Genomic DNA, 24,984 nt, shown 5'->3' on the forward strand with positions numbered 1-24,984 from the left:
TTTTAAAGTCTTTTTTTGGGGTTTCTTTGTCAAAAGGATGTATTCTACTTAACTAAGAAATGTGTTTGTACAACTCAAAGTAAAACCTATGCCTTTGCCTTCAGTTTCTTATGCCTGTTTCTTTTTTTTCCTCTCTGTTTTCAGGACTCATCTTCCTTCAATCAATCCTTCCAGATTCAGCCCCTCCCATTTCCTCTCCATCTTTCTCTTTACTTTTAGATCTTTTTAGTTTCTCTCCTTTGCTATTTCCCCAGGTTATGTAGGTTTTTAAGTTGCAGTGGCAAAATTTAATTGCTTTCTATTTAATAGAAAAGGAAAAAAAAAAAGAGAAAAATCCTAAACCATATCGACTAGCCTTGAAATAATTTTCTGAAAAACACAAGCTGTTATGTTTTTATCCATACAATGATAGACATACTTTCATTTTGAATGATGCTAAATTCTTAGGACTGGACTTGAACTATTTTTGTGCACCAGGTTTTTATCTTTAGAGTTTTTCCTTTAAAAATGGGATTTTGTTCTCAGTTCATAAGATTGGAAGTATTAAACTACACTTGTCCTTGATTCAGTTTGCTGCTTCTTCATGGTCCAAATTGCCCTTCATGCAGAGCTGAGCTTGTAATATGTACTCTAGATGCTGAGTAAATGCTTTCACTGGCTGTCCCTGGCTTACTTACTCAGCCAGTCTGAGTCACCTTCAAAACATCAAGATTATGTGTATATACACTGTAATAAATAACCACCTGCACTGAGGTAATGCAAATTGAATTTGTTGAAATATGGCCTATTATATTAAAATTTATGTTTCTATTATAATTTTTATTGTATGAAACAAATTTGTCCTGTATAAAATTACTGAGAAATAAGAACTGTATCCATATATAGGAAAGCTTATCTTTTCTTGGGAACTGTTTAATAATAGATTCTTACCATGCACCTATCGTCTTAAGTGCCTATTTTCTTCTGCGTCCTCTTAAAAATGCATAGCTAGATTTTGTCATTCTTAAAACAGGTCAGATAACTTAATCATAATGTACTTGTGTATATATCCTAAATATAGACGATTAGAAAGTTAGTTTCTTTTTGTACTTGAACCAGTTATTTTATAAATAATATCAACAGATTAGAAATAGACATAAAACATATTCATTAAAGGGATTTCAAGACAAACTTCTACTATGGGGGTATTTTCATTCTGAATCTGTACAAATGGTGACATGGTGAGAATGAAGGTGAGATATGATGAGGATAGGACTTTGAAGCTGACACACCTCTAGTGCTTTTACAGGACTGAAACAAGTTACTTAGTGAACTGTATAACAAACAGTTCTTTTCCTGAATGAAAGAAATAAACATTAAAGGAGAAAATTTGAAATCAATTGGTAAATATACAGGCACTAAATTAGCCTTATTTCATGCTAATTCAGCTTTATTGAACTCATATCACCATCTATAAAAGCTGCCTCTGCTGTTCAAAGTAATATCCAGTATATCTCAATTAGCAATGTGTTAACCTTTCATCCAAGTTGTCTAGCAGAGTGAAGCTAAATAGATTAACTATCAAAAAAGGGAAATAAAAATCTAAGAACCAAAAGAGAAGTTAAAAATATTTTTATTTTTGATAGTAATTTAAAAAAATGACAATAGAATGGTCAAAATAATATTAAACCATGAGCATTCCTAAATCTGATAATATATATTTAATTATTTTTTAAATGTTGGAACTGGCCCTGAATTTTAAAAATGTTTGGAATAACAGTAGGCTGTACCTGGTCTTAGCTAGTGTAGCCTGCTTAGTCTTAACATAGAAGCAAGATATCTGAAGAGGATCTGAAGAACATCCTGTTTCAGAAGACAAATGGAAATTTTGACAGTTTATTTTGGTCAGGGTTTCAAGGTGAATAAAATAAGTGAAATACAGTGATGGTCCATTGGTATATGCTGTGTCATAAAGCTATTGCTATAGTTTTTGATAAAAACATGTAATGACAAACAAAATTAATAATCTTAATTTTATAACCTGGAGTAGTTACCTAAAGAGGCTAGAAAGAATTATTTTCCCTTTTTCATGCATATTTTGTCTTTTACATTGTTGTTTTTTCCTTCCCTTCTGACACTTTCAGGTAGGCTTATGTCTTAATTTCTGTAATACATTGAAAGTACTAGATTGTTATGCCTTGCTCACATTCTCCAGGTTAAAGTGGTCACCAGATTTAGAGGCAGAAAGTAGTTTCTCCTGAGGCTATATTAGCAAGGGTTTTTATAAATTTTTATTTCTAAATTTTTTTATAGCTAATATGGTGCACTTACTAATATAAATTTGGTATTTTCACCTCTTGCTATTAGAGACCTAAAAGACCACCTCTGAGTTATTATTTTTCTCTTGTGGCTTGTTACATCATGTGGTCTTTGGAATTTTACACTCAGCTTTAAGATTTCTACTGGGTATTAAGAAGGGTTTTGAGACCCATATGATGTGCTGAGTACTTAAATCTGTGCATTAAACATCTGTGGTTGCTAACCACTGAAAGGAATTAGAATCTATGATCTGAGCCTTCATTTCTATAACTGTGGCAACATTTTTCTACTTAGTTAAAATTCAAATTCAAATCACATTTCACTAGTTCATAAAATGCATCCTTCTGGTAACATAGTTTATAAAACAGACTAAAGATAATGATCACTCATACTTTTAGTCTTTTAGTTGTGATTTTTAATCTTTTGGGGTGAGACACTAACTGAATTTGAACTCTTCTATATTTTGTGAATTAAATCAGTTCAATTCTGAGATGTTCTTTTTGTAATTATTTGATCTTGGCTTGATTTAAATCTAAGAAACTATGTGGCATTATTTTTTTTTTTTTATCACATATAAAAGCACAACAAGAAAGGCAATCTATGAGGTTCCAAGAACATATGCAACAGATGTGTATTATAGTGTATTTAAACCTGAATTTCTTCTTAAATGTAGCCTAATATCTGTACTAAGTATTTTAGTAATTTAAAAAATATACTATAAATCATACAGGATGGATAATGTTTCAGAGTTATTGTCGCTATTGATACCTTCACTCTCGAATTCCAAATTTTGTTTCAGGCTTTTTCTAGTGCAATCTGAATATGACATTAACATTTTTTTTTCTCCTTTACTCACTAATAGAAATTGTGACTATCATGAATGGAGGGACCATATGCTGCTTTGAAAAGGCAGCAGGGACCATGGAGGCAGTTTATAAATGATCTGAGTAAGAAATGAACAGAGACCAATTAAGCTAGTTAGGAGGCCGAAGGTTTTGGAAAGCGAGGATACTATATTTGGTTCCCTTCAAAAATGATAGAAGATAGAATTAAAAATTAGTACCATTTTTTTTCTGTCTTTTTGCCTAATAATTCCTTCTTCACTTGTAACAATAAAGTACGGTTTATTTTTCTTTTTAGTGTGGGACAAGGATTTTAACACTGGAAGTTGTTGCATGTCAGTGAAATTACCAGGATGGGACAAGTGGCCACTCACAATATGGCTTTTGTCACTGAGGAAAGTCTGTGCACTAAATAATGCATGCACAATTACCACATTAATCAGGCTGGTCAAAACAGGTGATCCAGTGAATATCTTTGTGCCCACTGCCATTTAATGCTATTCAGCCATGTATCTATTATAACTATTCATTTAACACCACAGGTGTGCTAAGTGCTTTGCAGATAACATGGAGATGAAGGCTCCTTTCTTAGAGAATTTAAATGCAAAATATCTAGAATACAGATTGAACGGTAATAAAATGCAGGAAAATCTGAGCGGCTTTTTTAAAACCATACTTTAGTTAATTTCTTGATCTTTATTTAGCTTTTGAGAGCTATTTTGGGAATATGTTTTAGGCTTTTTTGAGTCTCTGGAAAGTATCCAATTAGTGAGAGAAAAGAACGTACCGGAGGAAGGGTTTCCAGATGTAAAGGGCGGAATGAAAAAGTGCCACAGAAGAGAGCGAAGGGACAATTTGAATACAAAAAGCAGGCAGATGAAGACACAAATGGCTTATTATAGTTACTATTATTTCTTTTGTAAAAGCCAAAAAGAAATAGTAAATTCAGTATTCTACTTGTATTAATTATATACAGAGACAAGAATGGGAAAGATATAGTGCTGACTTAAATGCAAAGGAAAAAGTCATATTGAGTTAGGAAGACATTTATTTTAAAATAAAGAAAACTCCAGGAATGAAAAAAAGAGGTTTCTACGAAGATTCTCCTAAGTATTCCTAGAGAATCTTAGAGGTTCAAACATGACAAATATCTTTAAAAACGAAGAGTTTTGATTCCACAGATAAGTATGTCAAACTGCACACTGCAATGTGTGCATTAATTAGTGGTTGCAGTCACAAAATTAATCCATTATTCTCTTTTCCTCTCCTGTAAAACTGTCGTGTGTGTGTGTGTGTGTGTGTGTGTGTGTGTGTGTGTGTGTCCCCGTTCCCCCCCCCCCTTACACAAAGTGACAAGGGCCAGACTGCTGGTGTATGGGAACCATACAGTCATTCAGGCCGACCAGTGTTGTTTTATTTTTCCCTCATGCTTTCCCATATGTCTGCCTCTATCTGTTGTCTTGTGTCTTGTACTTAATGCTAGAAGGACCTTTGACCAACATCCTTTCTTCCTCCTGATTTTGGACAGGAGAAAAAAGAGATGCTGATCAAGGTCTGAAACTCCCAGACATTAGGATAATACCAGCAATACACAACAATAGTAAAATAATGTGGAGCATGTAGATCTCTGCTTTGCCTAGATAAATGAAACAACATAACATGGTGTATCTGAAGTGTACTGCATATCTAAGTATCTCAAAACACTTCACAGATTATAGTGATTCATTGTAATTGCATCATGATATTGCCATTATATTGCAGTCATGTTATCATTTCTGTAATAAACATTTATCTTAGGAATGTTTGTGTGTACCACATAATTAGCTCTAGAATAGAGTGCTAAACGTGAGGTGTGATTCATTAGGAGAATGATAGAATTTGATTTTTAAATTCTAACAATTTAACTGGTACTTGTTAAAAGTGAAGTTTTGTTAATTGCAAAACTCTGATGTAAAACAAGCTTAAATAATGATTGAAAGCTAGTACGTATTTAAATATTAGCACAATTAGTTATTGTTGATTTTTTCATTTCCTGTCACTGTAAAATGTAATCAGTAGGTCTGGAACTGCTATATTTATGATTTCAACTAGGACTGCTTGATCTAAAGTCTAAACTATGAAAGCCCTTTATTCATCAAACAATAACCTGGAATAACCATTTTATTCAATATTTTCTTGCCTGAATCTGACCTTTAGTATCACTCTGAAAGTAGGTTTGCTATAAAGTATTTATAAAATTCAAAAATAAATCCACTCTTCTATCAAGATGTAACCATACGAAAGGAAACTGAAAATCTTCATTAGAAAATCACTGTAGCTTAAAAGCAAAATATACTGTGTTTTAAGCTATTCTATTCTGCACAACTTTTGGCTTCTGAGGTTTGTCTGCATAAGGCATTGATTTAATTCTAACTTAATTAGCATGGTTACTAGAAGAAATGTAGTCATATTAGCTCCAAGTATGTTTATATAGCACTAAACTATGCTGTGAGGACAGTGCCCTTCGTTTCTGAGACTTCAGGTGTCATTCTTGTAAGTATATCTGAAACCAAAAAAACCCAAGCAAACTAATCCCAGAAGCCCCACAAAGAAGAGGAGGGTAAAAGTAAATGAAAACTATTTGGCTTGCTTTGCTCCCAGCACCTGAGAACTTCCGAAAAGATCATATAAAGTGAATCTTGTGGTGCAACACAAGCATATAGTTTAAAAAGTTTTTATTTTATTTTCAGAATAAAGACTGAATAATACTCAAACATTAGTCTTATAATAGAAGAATATCAGGATGAAGATCCAGATCCAATTTCAGATCTCAGCACCTAAATCTCTAGGCTTACTGTGTCAACCTTCAAGGAGCCTGTGGAGTCAGGGGTATCCTAACAGTGGATTGGACAGTTGTGCCTAAGAACAAGAATTCAGTAGGAGGTAGGCAATACATGACCCATGATATCTGCAGAACTATAGACAAACTTCTCCATGACAAAGGATAGGCACACATCACTGAAATTAATTATTTTGGGAGGAACTACTAGAATTCACAAGTGAAGAGCCTTAGAAACTGGTCACCAGGACAGTGGTCCTACTTCACCAGCACTGAAGAAAGGTGCTCTTGCTGTTCTCCGTAGTAGGAAAAAGTTTCATTTGCATCTCATTTACGAGAGAGTGAACTCGGGCAGCTCCTTTCTGGTTGCATATTTAGCAAGTTTTATGCGGAGAATTGTTTACATTACTGGCGAATTGTTTACATTACCTCCTTAATGTTTAATTACAGTTTAAAAACAAGGCCCCTGTAACAAAGGGCTGAGTCTCTATCTGCATGCTGCGAGGAAGGCCACTTGGACGTTTAGGTAGTGTTCCACCTGGTTTCTGATCCCAGGAATAGAGCTGGTTATCCAAATGCTCGGGGAAAGCTGTTCTGGGAACTTGCTCATTGAGAACATTGATGTGCCTAGAGAACTTTCCAGTCAAAGAGGAGTGTTTAGCCAGGTAGCTTGTATTTTCTGTGAATTGAATTTCAAGTTAAAATGTGGACTTACTCACCAAAGTCTGACTGAGTAATTTTTACAGTTTTGGGAATCTGAACCTAAATCACTTATGTTATAAACTAGCTTCAATGATTTTACAAAAGTGTATTACTGATTCCCCAACGGGCCAAAAAATTATTTGTATAACATAGTGCCATCAGTTTATTTCTGAAGCTCAGGCACAATTATATAATTATAAATTACTTCTTCACAAACATATACACATGACAAGGACTACCCTCAAGATTATCTCAATAATATTAATAGTACACTTCTAAAACAGAAAGGTTGCAAAACCTGTAGAACTTCTTAATGTTTCAGGCCAACTACATAGTTTCATATTAATCTAATAGAACTGTTTGTTCTTAACTCACTGCAAAACTTTCTTCTTTGGGAAGCTGAAATTGTTAAAAGTGTCATTTTTCTCATCTCAGGTTTTTGAGATCAGTGCAGTTGACTGTAGATTGAACAAATTAATGTACATGCCTTTTCCCACTGCAGCTTTGACACTATTTCTGAATAGTGTGAAAGTTGAAGTATCTTTGGTTACCTATGTAGCGTCCTCTTTGGTACATTGCTGAGCTGCCTGAATTTTGTATCAGTTTGTTGGCAATTGCTGATTTAACTGTAATTACATAACGGTTTCTATCAATAAGAATCTTTCAGAGCAATAAGGAACAAAAGAAAATTATTAGTATACATATTATTTCATATCATGTTACGTATTTCTGAAACTAATTTTTTCATTTTGTACATTTTTTCAGAATATGATTTCATAGAAAACCCACACATTTTCAAATTTTAATGTTATGCAGAACAAGATACTTAATTTTAAAAGTAGTTTGATAAGAAAAGAAATTTTAAGGTTAAACCCTAAGTTCAAGGTAAGGTTATTTTGAAGATTTACTCTTGTTATTAATGGGTTTTGTGTGGTTGAGTTGTGTACAAATGATGAAATCCCAAGACAGTTAATTAGAAAGAAGATAGGCTTAATATAACCACAGTATCTAGCCTGATAGGTTATGGAAAATGTTTGAATAATTGTTTTACAGTTATACATTATAAAAGATTCCTGCAACTCTGAATTAGTATGTATATATGCTAAGATATAGTATATACATCAATATATATACTAATTGCTAATATAGGTACTAATGATATATATTTAACATTTAGATTAGTTTGCACTAGGGAGAAAATTTTTTGTAAATGGTGAATCACAACTGAGCTTCATTACACTTTTGCTTGGTTAAAATATAACACTGGTAATGAGTACATTTCCAGTTCTCAGTATGCATAGCAAAAATGATAGCTTTTGTTTATGACAACTTTTAAGGACAGAAAGGATCTACAGGGAATGCAAGAAAATGACCTAGTTACTTTCAACACTTACAAAAGGCATCAAATAATGGCCAGCTTTTTGCAAAGAAAGTTCTTTTCAAAATTAATATCCATCAACAATAACATTTTTCTACAGTGCTTTTAGTCACTGTAGTATTTGTCTGCAGGTTTTTAAACTGGTAGGCAAAACTGAGTGCTCTGTGGCTTTATAGGTAAAACAACTATCAGCTCTTTATCAGTTATTATAGGTTAGTCACATTAGAACTGAATAGATGTTAGAAATCTGATCAGGAAGTGACTTACCCAAATAATTTTTGACTGAGTGTAAGTCTACCCTGTATTTAAGTTAAAACTCTACCCACTTTTCCAAAAAGCTCAGATCATTTATTCCTCAAAGTGATAAATTGTTGTTTACTATAGGTAACAGCAGGCTTTATTTCTTAGAATATTTGTTAGCATAAAATGACATGTGGTCATAATGCCAACTATCTTCTTTTTTCAAAGCTTTTCAATGTTACGTTCTCCAAGTAAACCACTGAAGTAATTTAAACCCAAACGACTAGGTCTCTAGTTTTTATTTGTGTGTTTTTCAAATGAGTCCTATACTTAAGGCTTAATTTTCGTTGCTATGTAGGTGCTTAAGTATCACAGGAATCTTGAGTTTAGTTCAAAATTACATTTGTTACAGAAGTAGCAGTTTGTAATCAGTCTACTGGTTTGGGGTCTTGGGCCTTTATCTGACAACTCATATTGTTGCAGCATAGTTTGCTACAGAATGTAACTGCTACCATTTCTAACTCATTGCAATTAATTTAAACATTCTTTTGCTGTTAATGGAAATAATTCCTTAATCTCGGTCTCCTATCCTTGTCAGAGGAGAACATTCTCAAAACATCTGCACTTATTTCAGCTGTGCATCATTTACTTTGAAAATGGAGGGCCAGACTGTGTGCCAGATGAGTATTCTTTTGTTTCCTATGGTCCATGTAAAGTACATTTTCAATATCCTTCCTGTCATATTAACATAGTACCTGCTTTTATGGAGACAGAAGAAAACAAGGGGCAAAGATATAAGAACTCTGTATTGTGTCAGCGAAAATAACTAGATTTGATACAGAGGAATGAATTCCACAATTCCTGTGAGATTATCTCCCGTTTTGATTCATTTAAGACTAGAGTGGAAACAATATGAAAAAAAGTATCTGAATCATCAGCTTGGCAAGGAATAAGAAGTAATCGTCAATGGCCAATATGTATTTATCAAAAAAGTGTCTAGAGAGTCCAGAGTCAGAATTATATCTTAAGCTCACCAAATTTCAGGCTAAAAGAGGAGAGTATCACAAAACTAATTTAAAGTTGTTAGTCTTTATATCAGACTGGTAAATCTTTTGGTATGTTTGAAAATACAATATTAATATAATCTCTGTGCTTTACAGAGCAATATGGTACAATAGGTATCATATTGTACCATAGTAGTCACACAGGTGATGATCAAATAAAGCTTGGTAGGTTTGAAATCAAGTGGGTTTTTACTTTTTAGAACTTACTTTTTTTTTTCTTTATATATGAAGATCACAGTAACAAAGAGCTTGGCAAATAATAAATAATGAAAAGGATGGGCATTCATGTCCATCTAGATGGAGAAACTTTGGCATAGGAAGAAAGACCCTGAAACAAAGCAGGATTCAGGTTGCTTTATGAACTGAATATGAAGTCAAGAAGGTCCTGGATAAATTGGAAATGCTCTAGAGAAGAGCTACAAGAATGAGTGAAAGATTAGAAAACAAGGCTTTGATAATGAGCTTTTCAGTTCAGTAAATAAAAGTATAAATAGAATGACTGGAAATTGATGCTGAGATGAATTCAGACTAGAAATTATTTATAACCGTTAGGTTAATTAGTGTTGTAATGATTTACCATAGACTGGTTCATTCTCCATCACGGGCAACTGATGGATGTTTTCACCCTAAAATATATACTTTAATTCAAAAAAGAATTAGTACATGCCTGTATTATACAAAAGGTTAGATTAGATCATAACAATGATCCCCTCAGGCCTTTAATCTATAAATTTATCAAATTCTCCAGCTGCTTTGGTTGTTCCATTGCACTAGGTCCCCTGCTGTTGCCCACTGCATCTAAATGTATTGCAGTATGGCTCCACTTATGTGTAGCTGCCAAGAATGGGAATCTATTGAAACATGTATCTAGAGCTTATCTCTATTATAAACTCTTGTTTAAATTGTTTTTCTTCCAGTAAAATAAACAAAAAAGGCTTTTTTTCAGGAAAGAAACGCATAGTTACATATACTATCAAGCACTGTCAAGATGAAGTGATAGGTCTGGAGATTCTCAGTGGTCATTCAACAAACCCAGACTATGGGCCTTCCTGAGATAAAGTACATATATGAATAGAAAATCTATCCTAGGCAAATGCCAAAAAAAAAAAAAAAAAAAAAAAAAAAAAAAAAAAAAAAAAAGAATGGAAATAAAGCTTGAAGGACTATAAGCTCTCAAATTTGAGAGTATAGTAATATTCAATTGGTAGCAAGTTAGAAGGCTTATTTATTGTGTTAGGTTCCTTTTCCAGAGCTTTATATATGTTTCTTTCAGGCAGCTTTTATTAGTCACTATCTAATAGTCTGGACTGGATAGACTAAAAATTGAATTATTTTTTTCCTAAACTGAATTAAAATTTCAGGTTGGCCAGTGTCAGTTTCTCCTTTTTAAACGCTTCAGCAATACCCTCACTACAGTGTGTGTAGGACATTACCGTATCATACCCATCTTCCTCATTGCCCTTCATCCTCATACCAATTCTTTTGCAGACCCACTTATAGCCTCTTTCTGTCGCCTCATCTGGATCATTGTCCTACTCTAAGGTTTAGTTTCCATTCCCATTCAATTCCTGCCAGCCTTACATCACCTGTCTTCCACCCAGTTCTTCCAACCTGTAGCCACATTCTCTCTTGCTAATAACACTTGTTTACCTAGGTGGTTCCACTTCCCGTCATGGATTATGGCATTTGTATCTTCTTTCTTGCTCATGGACTTCCAGGTGTTGTCTCACTGCTCAAGCCACACCTAATGTCCTCACTTTGGTTCTCATCCAATATCTGTCTTTCACCCGCTAATTTCCTTTCCCAGTTGTACTGCTGCAGCTCCAGTCCATTGCAGTTCTCTGATTCTTGTTCTAAATGACTGCTTCTGTCATCAAGTTCAGTTTATGTTTTCAGTGTCTTTGGCTTTTGGAGCTTCCTCCTCTGTGCTGCCTGTACACAGAGAGGGAGCATGGAAAGCACAAGAAAAAAACATTCTTTTCTTCCAAGCAACAGTGCTTGAACCTGGACAATTGCACATTGCCCACAGTGTGCTGGAGCATCCTGCAGAGGTCTTGTGCATGGCTAGAGTAAGAGTTCAGCTTTTCTCTTGTTGATCTTGTTTCAGCTGTTACTTTTACATCTATGACTTGCCCAGTTTGGGGTTGCTTTTAGTGGACATGGCAAAAGATGAATCTCTCTATGAAGTGTTCTTTGTGTCTCCTCCTTCACCTCTGATCTCCCCACCTCACTGCAATAAGGAAAATCAAAGGAGACGTCACTGAATGTTTTATAGGACTTCAGTATTCCTCTCTAACTTCTTCCACAAGAAAGTTTAAAATACTTTGCCTACAATTTTCAAGACACATTGATTCTAGACAGGCAACTGGCAAAAAATGTCACCTCATTTAGACACAATGTTTGAATTTTGTTAGAATTATAGGCAACTCCAAAGCTAGTTGAAGAAGGAGAATGAGAACCCAGTAATTAACATCACTACTTATCCCACCAGTTTATCAACATATGCATGCTATTAGAAAAAATAATAATTTTCATTATTGAGAAAATGCTGAAGTTATTCAGAAGAATTTTATTTTATTTTTTTTTTTTTTAAAGTTAAGAGCAGCTCCAGTAAGATAACTGTGTACCTGGTAATGGTGATTTGTTACTGTTGACACTTACTCTGAGAAACAGCATATGCTTGTTTAAATCTAGCAATTCTTTGCAAGAGCAGCCCTACTGTAGGAGGCTCTTCAGTCTTTATTTGTTGCCAATCAGACAAGGAATAAATCAGGCTCATTTGCACGGAGCTGGAACTCTTATTTCAGAGTTCTGTTCAGCCCTTTTACCTGAGTTATGCTTTGCAGTTTTATTCAGCACAGACTAGTATTTGAGAGTAGTTTTCCATGAATGAAAACAAAAGTCCAGTCATCTTGCATGGATCTTTTCAGTTAAATGTTCACTTATAGACCTTGTGACACACAATCATTTTTATTATATCTAAAAACACTTAGTGGACTTGCTTCCTATTACATTAAAAATTGTAAGGGTTGTACACATCAGCATGCAGATGAAGAAATTTATACAGTTGATTTTGAGTTCTTTTGTGCCCTGCCTTGTGACTTAATTTGAACCTGTGTTGTAAAGTTGACATGAAAATGTACCAGCCTAGGCATAAATTCACTCATCAGCATTTTACCATAATGACTGATGATAATGGACAAGACTAATGATAATTTACTTGCCCGTCAAAAGAATTTCTCACCCCAGGCAAGTGGGCAATTAGAACTTTGCAAGGCTGACTTAAGGTTAGTTATTTGTGAATTGCTTCACTATTTAATGTTCTATGATAATGTTTGTCTTATTTTTAAACTACTTATGTTTGCAACAGTTGCTGCATTTGAAAATTGCTTTTCTCTGTAGTTGTTTTTATCTTTTGAAAAGGATCTATTGATTTTTGTATAAATGTCCTACTGAACACATTAAAGAATATTTTTCAAGACTCGTCAAGTTGCTAGGAAAAATATCCATGGAAAATTAATAATTTCTTCTTTTTAACACCCTCCTGAATATCAAATTTTGGAAAACCTCTGGGTTTTTTGTTAGTCATTTAATATAACACTCTTTGGGAGCACTAAAACAAGAGAAAACTGTAGAACTTGTTGGCTTATATATCTGATTTGTTGGTGATAATAGATGCAATATATAAGTATTATGACTCTTATATTAGCACAAGCTCACATTCTGAAAATTTGGCTCTGAGTTTAATGCCACGTGGTGAAATTGTGATTCGTTAGAGGCTCACTGGCATTGAAATGAGAATGTTCTCGTGTTTCCTTTCTACAAAGATTTCATTTTCACAGTTTTATTTCATAACGAGCTGTGTTCTTAGATACGGATGAAATACCCATGCTGGTGGTTGGTGGTGGCTGGACTGGAAATATCAATACTGACTGGGGAAATACACCAGGCAAAGTTGTTCAGATCTTTTAATTAAGTGTCCTTGTTAATCCTAAAACTCATCTCACTTAAATGTTTCAGTTCATAGTTTAGATTTCCAGTCTAGATTAGCTGTCTAAGCACACTGTCTGCACCACTTCCCCATCCCTCCCCAAGTCACTCTGAAACACTATGCATCCCATTTTAAAACAGTTCCTGAGCAGGAGTGGCGTGATGGGCAGCTCTATAGAAGTGTCTGCCTCTCTCCTTTCCTCCAGAGCTGTGCTTTTGATCACGCCCCTCACCCTGGCCCTTCATTCAGACTGTATCCAAGTCTTGCCAGCTTTTCCTGTGGCATCTGTCACAGATGTTATTTCCTCTTTATACACACTCCTAAAATTCTTAGTCCACATTATTTCCAACTGAAGTGCTGTCGTTTGAGTATATGGAAGATGAAGACTGAATTTAAGAACCCACGCTGTTGTCTATACGCACCTTACGTGAGTTTGCATAACCAAGAGCCACACTAACCAGAACCCTGGTGGATCCCCTGCTCTGTGGAGATTCCCCTATCATATGCCCTAGGAGACACCACATCAGCGTTCTGCTCTGTCTTCTGTTACTTGTTTGTGTTTAGTCCTAGTGAGGAGTTAAAACTCCTCTTCCCTGAGCCTATCTTGCAAGAGTCTGGCCACATCTTAGCCAATAAGAGCGTAATTTTATTTATATGCCTGGTGTCAGAGTCTGAACAACTTGGAAGGACTAAAATATCTCCTCAAACCCTCAGATACAAATCTTGCAACAATAAAAATTCCCTGAAGTATGAATGCTACAGAAAGGAAGTTAGTCATTTTGCTATTAAGTGCTATATGTAAAGGACAGGAGACTGACTTTCTGGAAGGACTAACATCTTCTTGACAGATACAATTGGCTGATTTTGTCTATTCCCAACCTTAATGGATGACACCTGTAAAAAACCTAAATCTATTTTTAATGGGATAGTCTGCCTAAATGACCCAATTTCAGGAAGAGTGCACTTTCATGAATATTTATTTAATTTGAAAACACTAAAGTAAACTAGAAACTACATTCTATAAATAAAAATAGCCCAGGGGGTCAAACAGTGATAGACTGTATGATATGAAAGCTAATTTAGTATTGCTTTATGCACTACGTTCGCAAAACAGATCCTAGTGTGTGCTCACAATGGCAGTCAAGAGTCCTTTTTTTACCTTTGCACAGGCAGCAGGAGGCTTCTTCGTACCAAGGAGTGGTTGAAGATATCATGTTTTAAACATGTATTATCATAGTTTACTGTAAAAAAAAACAGAACCAATTTTCTTTCGTCCTTCTATATAATTATTAACATTCATTGCTAGTATGGGTTGATGTTCCAGTTGAGAATATGTTTAGACAGGAGGTGCTTTTGAGAGGGCATTCAGAGACAAGTCCCTGGTTATCCTCCAGGATCTTGTTGGTCAGTTTAATTCCATCAAGATGTTCCTGTTTAGTGCAGACTCTTTTCTATGGCAAAACAATAAATAGTGTCCTATAGGGTGTCCTTAGGAGGAGAAATTAATAGCATTGGACAGCATTTGGGGATATGCAATTATTATGTTCCACATACCTATAACTGTATTGACAAAATAACTGGCATAGTGAATCTAGTCTTCTTCAACTCCCGCCACAGTCAAATGAGTTATGAAGGCCTACCATGTCATGTTTATGTTTTTCTTAAACTGGACATTTTTGTGTGCAGTTTATTTCTAAATATATTATACCAGTAGGATCTGAATGTGAAAAGGATTTAGGAGTGGGCCACTAAGTACTGTCATAGTATGCATTAGAACTAAATATGTACTCTTGTGTCCGTTATGCTTATACTGGAGAGGAAGTGATCTAGATAATGAGAAGACCCACATTAGAGCAGAGCAAACAATCCTACTTGGATATTTATACCTCTTTCAAATGAGTGTATGGAATCATTTAAAATATCAATTATTTTAATAAGTTTTATTGTAAAACTGCATTGTAGCCAGAAAGACAGCAAGTCTAAACTCTTTATCTTTACTCACTTTATAAGCAATTATATTTATCAGAGTGATTCCTATAAAATTTTATAATATTTTAATGTAAGTTTAGCTCTTCTATAAGTTAGTGCCAACATACCTCATACATGACCAATGTTGAATTTGTTGCTTTATTCATTCAATCACACATAGTTAATCTTAAGATTTCTCTCTGTTGTCTTTCAACACAGTGATATACCTTCATTTATGGAATATTCAGCATTTGAGGCTAGGCAACATGTGATATCACTTCTTTTTTTTATTTAAGCAACACCAAATCATCACTTCTTTGGATTTAAAAAATACCAGTTTGAATGACAACATTTTTAGGAAGTGTGTGAGAACTGCTTTCCTACACAGAGACAAGCTATAGCCAAACCATCTGGTTCCAGTGAGACACTAACTCCAGAACCCACTAAATTCTTGTAGATTCTGTGTAGCTGACTGGCCTGGGAGCCTTCCCTTGCAGAAAATCAAGATATTGCCAATTAGGTTATCATTGGTAAAGTGCATGCAAACTAAAGCTCTCCATAGTATCTGTGGGAACTCACCAGCCGCTGGAGCCACTTCCTCATGGGAGACTGCTGATCAGATTTGTTTTCTCCTTGTCAAGTACCAATTCCTAGCTCCAGCTATTTTAGTAACCACACAAAGTAGCAAATCTTGTCATTTTTGTCTTACCTTGAGGATGGAGAATATTTTACACACTGTTGTTCTCCACATTTTTAAAATTGCAGGAGGTACAGGAAGAAGACACAAACATTTTAAGAGCTGGAGAAAATGCTTTATAATGGGAGATTTAAATAGCTCAGTCTGTTTATCTTATCAAAAGAAGATTGATAGGTAACATGATTACAGTGTGCAAGTAAATTCACAGAAAGAAAATACAGGGTATTAAAAAGCTTCTTTTTATTCATGAACAGAAGTGTATTAAAGACTAATGCTGAAATCTTAAACCAGATAAACCAAGTTGGAGTGAGGATAAATTCCTACTGGTCAGTATCATTACTTACTGGAGCAAACTCTTAAATTGAGACCCCATGTCTTGTGGTATCTTTGAAATGGGACTCAATATACATGGGCTAAAACCATGTCATTGTACTAAGAGGGTGAGTGGCATGTCGAATGACCTATGAGCTGCAGGAAGCTAGCCTAAACATTTTATGAATACTTCTGGCCTTACCCTTTATGAAATCTATGAAATGCCAAAATTCTCTTCTGTTGGAGACATATTGAGCCCACATGCTGAGTTTGTAAAAACAGTTATGCACATGCTGAACCTCAGTGGATTCCAAGGGGGGAAAAAAAAAAAGGGAGAATTTATTATTTGCCAGGACTTTTAATATCATTTTTGCATGACATTTTACAGCAAAGATTCTCATGCTGAGGTTCACTGCTAGTCTACTCACCTCTTGCAGCTGGTCATTTGCAGAGGGTCTTGTTTCTTTGTTTTGCTCTAGCAACATGCATGAAAAAAAAAGACAAAATACCCTTTGACTCCACTGAAGTCAAAGGCAAAATTCCAACAAACTGTGACAGGGCTAAGATTTCAACCGAGTATTTAGCTAATATTTTTGTCTTGATATACCCAATGCCTGTACTTCTCACACAGATTTCAAGATTTTATAGGTTTGCAGATGGAAGGCCTTGGACTGCACAGTTGTGAATGACAGGAAGGGTAGATTATGAGATTATCTCTGTGAATACAAGATGGATTGCTATGAAAAATATCGTGGGATCTTATTTTACAGTATGTGATATTTTACTTATTGTAATTTTATTGTCATAAGGTCATGGTAGCACAATAAAATGTAGGACTACATAAGAATAAAGTGCATGTGGGAGCATCTGGTATGTCTCTATACATACCATGAATATTTTTATTTTAAAAAAATCAACAAAGTAAGAGAATAACTCTTTCTTATTTTTTCAGTGTACAACTTTTTCCTAGACTGCTGCCAGTTTTTCATTTTCAAGTGCCTTTTCTGCATCCTTTCTGTCATACATCCTAATCTCCCTTTTTATAACACCGTCTCAGAGTGATTCATTTGTGACAGTCACAGAAGCATGCACTCCAACACCCACACGCAGGTAAATCTGCTGCGGTGATATATTTTAATTACAGATTTAGTCAGAAGTAATTAAGGTTTTATGTCACAGGGATAGCGGAGAGTTTTAAAAATTCATGTGGTTTCAGTCTTTGTGAGTGCGCAGTTTGTGACACAATGGCTTGCAAAACAGGAACGACCCCTTAGTGCTGTTAGATTAATTAATAGAAAGAGAATAAACTTAATGGAGCTAGAAAAGTGCAAAAAATAGTGTTTTTTCCACTGTATATCACACAGATGGAATGGTCGTCCTGGGATTGCGGCGGGGGACAGTAATTGCATTTTAATTACAGTGCTGATGGCTTCTGCTTCCTACCAGATGGAAGGCCCTTTTAAAATAGAGGCACAATAGCAAGCCTCTGCTTATTTTCTCTTCTGATGCTGGCTAACATAAAGTGACACAAGACAAAAGCTATTATGGTATGGTTTGATCAGAAAGACTTTATTCGGTGCTATAATACTTTCTAGTATGAAGAAAAATCCATTCTCTGCCAATATTAAAAAGACTTCTTATGTCTAGAAACTAAAACGAAAATATGCAGGGAACTACCTGCTACTTTTATTAGTAACAATCACAGTTAATCACATTGTTGCTAGGTTGAGAGTATTTATAGAAGGAAAGATAGATAACTGAGACTTCCTTTGTTTAGAATGCTTAGCAGAGATGGTTCTCAGGATGGCACTATACAGAACAAGGTGTGGGTTAGGTTGAAGTTAACAGATGCAAAGTTTACTCTATGATGTCCTTTATTTTACAAATATTATTGGGAGTTAGCAAACATAAAAGTGCTGATTATTGAGAAACTGATGTTGCAGAGAAGGGTCAGATCTGTAAATAGTGTGGAAATTACATTCAAAGCCATTAAACTGCATTAAGAAGCACACCTTTGTAGATGCACATACAGTATTCATAAGTGAATAAATGAATTATGTTTAATAACATTTCACCTTTTTGTCATAGTTTAACTGCTTTGTATCTTCGTTTTCTTCAGCAAGATGCCCTTCCACCGTCATTGCATCTTTGAGGTTATAGCCTCTGTTATTTTTTATTGTAAAGATATATATGAGAATCTTTTATCCGTGCTTTGAGACTTAAGAAAGTGCAGGTAGTAATAAATACATTTGCTTCATAGTTAATGTATAACTGATTTATTAAGCTGCTTCTTCATGCCAAGGGTCACTCTCTGTAATTTGTATGTATGAAAGGCAGTGGGTACCAGGCTACAATAGTAATATTATATAATACTTGTAATAATTAATCAAAATTAGCACATTGTAGCTCAGAAAGATACGACTTTTAGTGCTATGCTGCCAGCAACTCAGCTGCCTCCCGAGCAGTTTCCAATTAACGCACTGGAGTCATCCCCACATTGTCAAGGATGTATGTTAGGAACAGACACTGAGCAGGCTGCCCAAGGTGCGTGCTTGGAGAATGTGAAAATGGAGGGAACTGGGGAGACACTGGAAGGGTCCAGACAAAGGGTTCATGTTGTCCATTCTCTGGCTTTGTGCAACTTAAATACTGGTAATAGTGGTTCACCTCCAGTCGAATTATTCTTGATAAAATTTTTTTGCAGGCCATTAATACACTCATCTTCTTCCATAACAAATTTCTGTCCAATTTTTTACTACTACAGTCCAAAAGGTTGCTTTGAGTATTGCATTAAATGTTCAGAAAATGAATTAAAGAAAATCAAGTGAACGACAAAGTAAAATATTTAGTTCTTTCCTCACTTTGGTCTTCATGAAACTGTAATCAGTTACTTTTTTGTAATCAGTTAAAACGGAAGGACGTGCAAGCCCATTGGAAGAAGGTCTCAGAATTCTGATTGATCTTGACAGAACTGCTGGAATTATTCAGTAACAACAAGACAACAACAAAAAGTAACAACAGTAACAACAAAAAAGTGTTACTTTTAGTAAGGAGAACTAAGTCTTGAGTACAAAATATAGTCACTGGTTAGGGAGTTGCACCATCTGAAAGGAGGTGGGCCCAAGAGAAATAAATGCTGAATTTGAATTATTGCAATTGAATGGAAAAAAGGGGAGATATTTTTCTGAAATGTGTAACTAGGAGTATTGTGTTTAAGACATGAGAGAATTATTACAATTTACCTCAAGTTGGTGATGTTAAAATGGATAACATCTGTCACTTTAGGGTTTACTTCAAGAAAGATACAGGTAACTTGATGAGGTTTTGGAGGAGAGCAGTCTAAAGATAAAGTAATCAATGGTTCTTCATGTCATAGGATTTTACGCACAGCAAAAGATTTAAATCAGATTGTAAAGGGTTTTTCTAACTACCGGGATAATTAGTGAATGGAACAGACTATCTAGGTCGCGAAGCCTCTTTCATTAGAGACTTTAAAGACACTGTCATAATCTGGCAAGGGATGTGTGGTCAAGATGTATGGGGTAAATATCCATGAAGAGTGGTTTTGGTCTACATCAGTGTATACTTAGTCAGTGTTTGTTATTATCTCTTATGGTCGCACAATTACCTCTTGTCGTCCTTTACAGCTCTTCGTTCCTTATGGTTCTTGCTTATTTGGTCTTGTGCTCTTTCTCTAATTACTATATTTTTAAATTTCTGTAAAAATGTAAAACAACAACAGCAAAACCATGCAAAACCATACTTCATATAAGATATGAAGTTTTCAAGTACTGAAAATTATGTTTCCATTGGGAGTTTGTGAAAGTGGTATAAAATGTGAGTTTCGTGTTGGAGCAGCTTAAAATGTGCATGCAAATTTTTTATACTTCACATTCAATTCAGAAAAACACGTATGTATTCAAGAATTCAAGAGAAAAACTACAAAAGTGGTAAGGAGGTGGTAATTATTATTTACTATAATAGAGTGAAAGATCTAAGGCCATGGTGCAGCAAAAGAAAACATATGCTGAAAGGTATAAATAGTTATGCTGACATCAGGGTTAGTGCATCGTTTGGTTAAATGGTCCCCTGGGTAAGAATTGATTAAATAATATCTAAGATTGGGAAAGGTACATGATGATGCCCGGTAAATATTTAAAAGGTAAAAAAACCTAAAGGAGAGAATTTTGAGACAATATAGGAAACTATTAAAAAATAATGGAGTGAAAAAAATACTATCTTAGTGCAATATCAGGAAGTTTAAAATATCCAATTACACTTGAGAATGAAGATTTGATCATGAGATCAATAGACTTTAGAATAGTTTTCCAAGAGTAGTGGTGCATAAAGCCATAAAGGTCATATACGAGGTCAGAAAAAATGTCCATCTATAACAATCTCTTGTGGCCATCAGCAGATCTTTATGTTAGAAAATAAAACCAGGATGGGAATAAATAGAAGCTAAAATACTTAACATTTAAAAATCAGAAACAAACATTAGTAGAAAAATTACTGTAAAAATGATGCATCACTGATTGTTGGAATGGGGTATATGCCCAGCTGTTTTTATCATTCTCCAATTTAAAAACCTCAGTTTTAGGAAATGCGATTTCATCTTAAACTTAATTGAGTGAACAATGTATTCTAGTATGCTGTAAGAATTCTGTTTTGGGGAGTCATCATGCTGGTATTGGGTGATGCTTCGTTCTGGTAGAGAACACCACAATAGAGAATATTTCTCGGTATTCCAGTATCTATGCATATTTTTGCTTTTGTTTGTAGATCTGCTGTTAAATACAGGTGCTGTGACGACATCACCTTGACTTCCACTTCTCTGGAAACAACAAGAAAAAGTATTTGCCAAGTAGAAATTAAGTTTAGATATACTACTAAAGAGCAAATAATGGTAACTATTAGTATGAAATGAAATTTAGAGTAGTCCCATACAGGAATAATTCAACAAAATGTATAGCAGTTATTATATTGTTTCATTGTGAAATTGAGGTTTGTAGCATTATTTGCAAAGATCTGAAATGGCTGAGAATTTCCCAGTGTCAAGCTCCTTATTTAAAGACATTTTTACAGGTATATTATTTCAGGCATTAAAATTATAAAATTGTCTTACACATTATGCACAGACTAGATGACGAAGATGGCTTTAAATTTGCAAGAAATAATACAGAGTTTTTTTATGTGAAATTCACTACTAACCATCACAACACTTATAAGTAATTTATATGATAAATATCTCATGTTTTCAGTATGTATACTTTTTTACTGAAATGCTTATGATAATCTGGACTCCTAGATTTCAAAATATAAAATCATGTTTCTTTTATTCTAAGATAGAGCAATTGCATGAGAAATATTTAGATCCCAAAGGACTGTGGCAACACTAGCAGAGATGCTGGACATTCGTATTAAATATCTATTTAAATTGTTCATCTTGTGTTTCAAATCATAAATAATAGAAGATTCATGCAGATACCATGGTAATAGGTGCTATAGAAATTTGTAAAGAGAAACAAATATTTGACATGTGTATATCCATATTTAGGCAAATTGATGATTTCTGGCACTGTTATAAATTTCTACATTGTAGAGAAAGTTTGCCAGCAAGGAACAGAAGGAGTATTGACTTTTTACTATAATGACATTTCTGTCAAATTAATTATAAACTTGGGAAATATTAATCTAATTGAAATGATACTGCTGAAAGAAAAATACAGTTAGTTTTTTTTTTTTTTTCCTGACAGTTTAATGGTTCACAAAAAGTGAAGGACTTGAAATACAAGAGTATTAGAGAAAATAATTGCTAGTATTATAATAATTGATATGCATATTGTTGAAAAGTATTAAAATATCTATTCCCCTATTAAAACTCCATCTGACAACCGTGGAAGTAATTTATTTGTTACTACTAATAAAGAAAGTAATATAACTAAATAGTAAAGGAAAATGTATATGATACTTATTAATTTATTATCAAAACACATATAAATCATCAATCTATCATTTTTAAAATTTTGTCATGACACGATAAAAATGGCAATAACCAAATAAAATGGGATTCACCTTCCTGTCATGTTTCTATTTGCCAAGCTAAGGAGTGTTCTAAAATAGATTACATATTGTTTAGATTAAAAAATGAGATACTTAAAGATTCTAATGATGTTGCTCTAAAGGAACGAAAGGCACTATTTGCCGGGTTAGTCAAGGCCTCAGGTAAATGCTTACGCTCAGTTCATGCTCAGCTGGGCTGCATTAAAACCAAGGTAAAGGCCAGAACCTGAAAGCGGGTGCTCAGCATCTATTAAGCACAGGATTGAAGTGTAGAATGGCGTAAATGATCACTTCTATTAATGCACAATAGACACACACAGACTTGGAAGACTAGTCTGTCGTAGAAAACATTGACAAGGCAGTGGCAGGTACCTTGTTTGCACCTTTAGTGTAGTGAAGATAACGATCTGATGCTGTTTTCTTTGCAGGTGCAGAAATGAAATTTGGTGCATCTGAGCGATGTGTCACTGAGTGCTGTTGAGGCAGAAGGGTTCCCCTTGAGTACTCAGTCATCTGGTTTACATATAAACATTTTCTTAGCTTGCTAAAAGAGGCTAAAACTGCCTTTATCACCTGATTTTGTATTGATCATCTAAATAATGGCTGCATACAGACTGGGAAAGAATGTTGTTCAGACTAAGTTTAGTAAGTGGTTGAATCTGGAATCAGGTTGTTTACTTATGCGTGCACCACACTTGGATCTTTAAAAGAGCTGTTAACCTCTGAATGATATGGGATGATCTTCATTTTTTTTTTTCCTAATGGATGGCACAGTTCACAGAAGATTTCTTGGGGGATAGGCTGAAATCTTCTTTCACTGCACCATGAGAAAACCACAGAGCTCCTTAGTGACTGTCACTGCATATTCATTTCCCTACAAGCCAGGCATATGTTAGGTTACACTTTTGTAAGAGGACTAGCTCTTGCTGCAGCACTCAGTTTCAGTCCCAGCGTTGCTCCTCTTGGTTTATCTTCCTTATCGGACACTGGCAAGAAAGAGGAGCGTAAGAAGGAAGCCTCTGTGAAGCACAGTGCCCTAAGGTCAACACAACAGGGCTTCCAAACCTGGATCCTTCTGCATCAGGGCACCTTTGAATTTGTGAAAAGAGGACCAAATTTCATTTTAAACAGCCGCTGGATGTGGTAAGCGTTACCAGTTCATTCTTTGCTTGACAAATGATCTGAAAATGGGTTGAAATGTAGTGTCTTACTTTATAAACAATACCAACAGGTCCTGACTTAAGGCTGCTTTGGTCCTAAGAAACTGGTTGACTGACTCTTAAATATTAGGATGGGCTATGCTGTAACTGTATTAGATTCAGGGGGAAGTTGAAGTATCTAGAACGTAATTTCCCTGCAGGTTCTGGATCTGACCACGTGAAAAAAAAACCAAAAACACACCACTAGTGAAAACCACATGAAGCTTGGTTTTTGCTAGATTTGCAGGAAGGAAAATAATGGGTGCTGCTTTAATATTTACAACTTTCTCTTGAATGACAGGTAGTATTTGCAGGCAAAAATTGCTTTTTCTGCCTGTGGGTAGGGGGGTAATACCGAAGCAATTTGACTCTGGTTGTTAACTCTACAATAAAATTAACCCCACTCTAAATTATTTGCCACATACCAGAGTTGGCTGTTGGAAGCAGAGCTCTTCTGCAACAGCGGCATGCTGTGATTGAGATCTGCACACACTCTTCACCACGAGTTGTCTTGTTAATCTGGGCTTTCTGAAAATACAGATATACTTGATTATCTGTCCCTGCTCAGGAGTTAGCTTTCTGCAGGTTTTTCTAAATTGCGGTTCTTACTCTGTGCTCTGAAAAAGCTCTGTCTGTGTAAGGATGCAAAGTGTATTAGAAGGGGCTGGTTTTAAAAGCAACTGATGCTGCTGAATGATAAGTTAGAGAGAACTGTATTCCACTGGTAATGGCAATATTAACTCTACCCTTATATCGAAACACTTGTGCTTTTGGTATAAAAGTATTATAAATTTGGTTTTCCTGTTGTCTGTATAAAACGTATTACTCTACTATGGCTACATATTATTTGTTTTTATTATCTTTATCACATAGTAAAGACAGTGTAAGATTTACACAGAAATATCTCTCCTTTCCAGAAATGTATTTATTTAGGTATTCATTTGCAAGTTCTCCATATGTTGATTCATCATTGAAGCAGGCAACCCTTGTGTAAAGGAGGCCTATGTAAATAATACTGTAAATATATAAAAGACATTTATCAGAGAGTAGCTAAATGAACCCTGCATAATAAGAAAATGATAAACTACTTTGTATTAATTGCTAAAAGCAGTGATTCTATTTGACAGAGCACTGAACTGAGACTTAGGAGATCATATTCACTGGCTAGAGCAAATTTGCTTATCAGCTTGCCTCATTTTCCACATCTTTATGATGGGAAAAATGTTATTGACTCTCTTTGTAAAGCAGTTTTAAGATTTAATGCTGAATAATGCCATATATGAGATATGTATTGTTAATAATCTGCTGAACACAGAAATACAAAACCAAAGTGACACTTTTGTGTCTAGAAGCTATCTGGAGTAAGGATTTGCAAGCCTTCAGGAGAGTGCATTCCAGATTTACAGCCTTTA

At 34.8% G+C, this 24,984-nt stretch overlaps 1 protein-coding gene and 1 long non-coding RNA gene across 9 annotated transcripts in view; both read left to right on the plus strand.

The window, feature by feature from the left end:
• The window catches only part of LOC113482589 (cytosolic carboxypeptidase 6-like), a 969,074-nt gene that overhangs the window by 86,883 nt on the left and 857,207 nt on the right, over nucleotides 1–24,984 (plus strand). The gene's annotated exons all lie outside the window — the stretch shown is intronic.
• Nucleotides 150–23,781, plus strand: LOC113482590. Its single transcript, XR_003398871.1, has 2 exons — nucleotides 150–1,897; nucleotides 22,802–23,781. It is a non-coding gene; the product is annotated as an uncharacterized LOC113482590 (long non-coding RNA).

This window comes from Athene cunicularia (assembly GCF_003259725.1).
Source record: "Athene cunicularia isolate RWA chromosome 8 unlocalized genomic scaffold, athCun1 chr8_part1, whole genome shotgun sequence".
NCBI classification, from domain to species: Eukaryota; Metazoa; Chordata; class Aves; order Strigiformes; family Strigidae; genus Athene; species Athene cunicularia.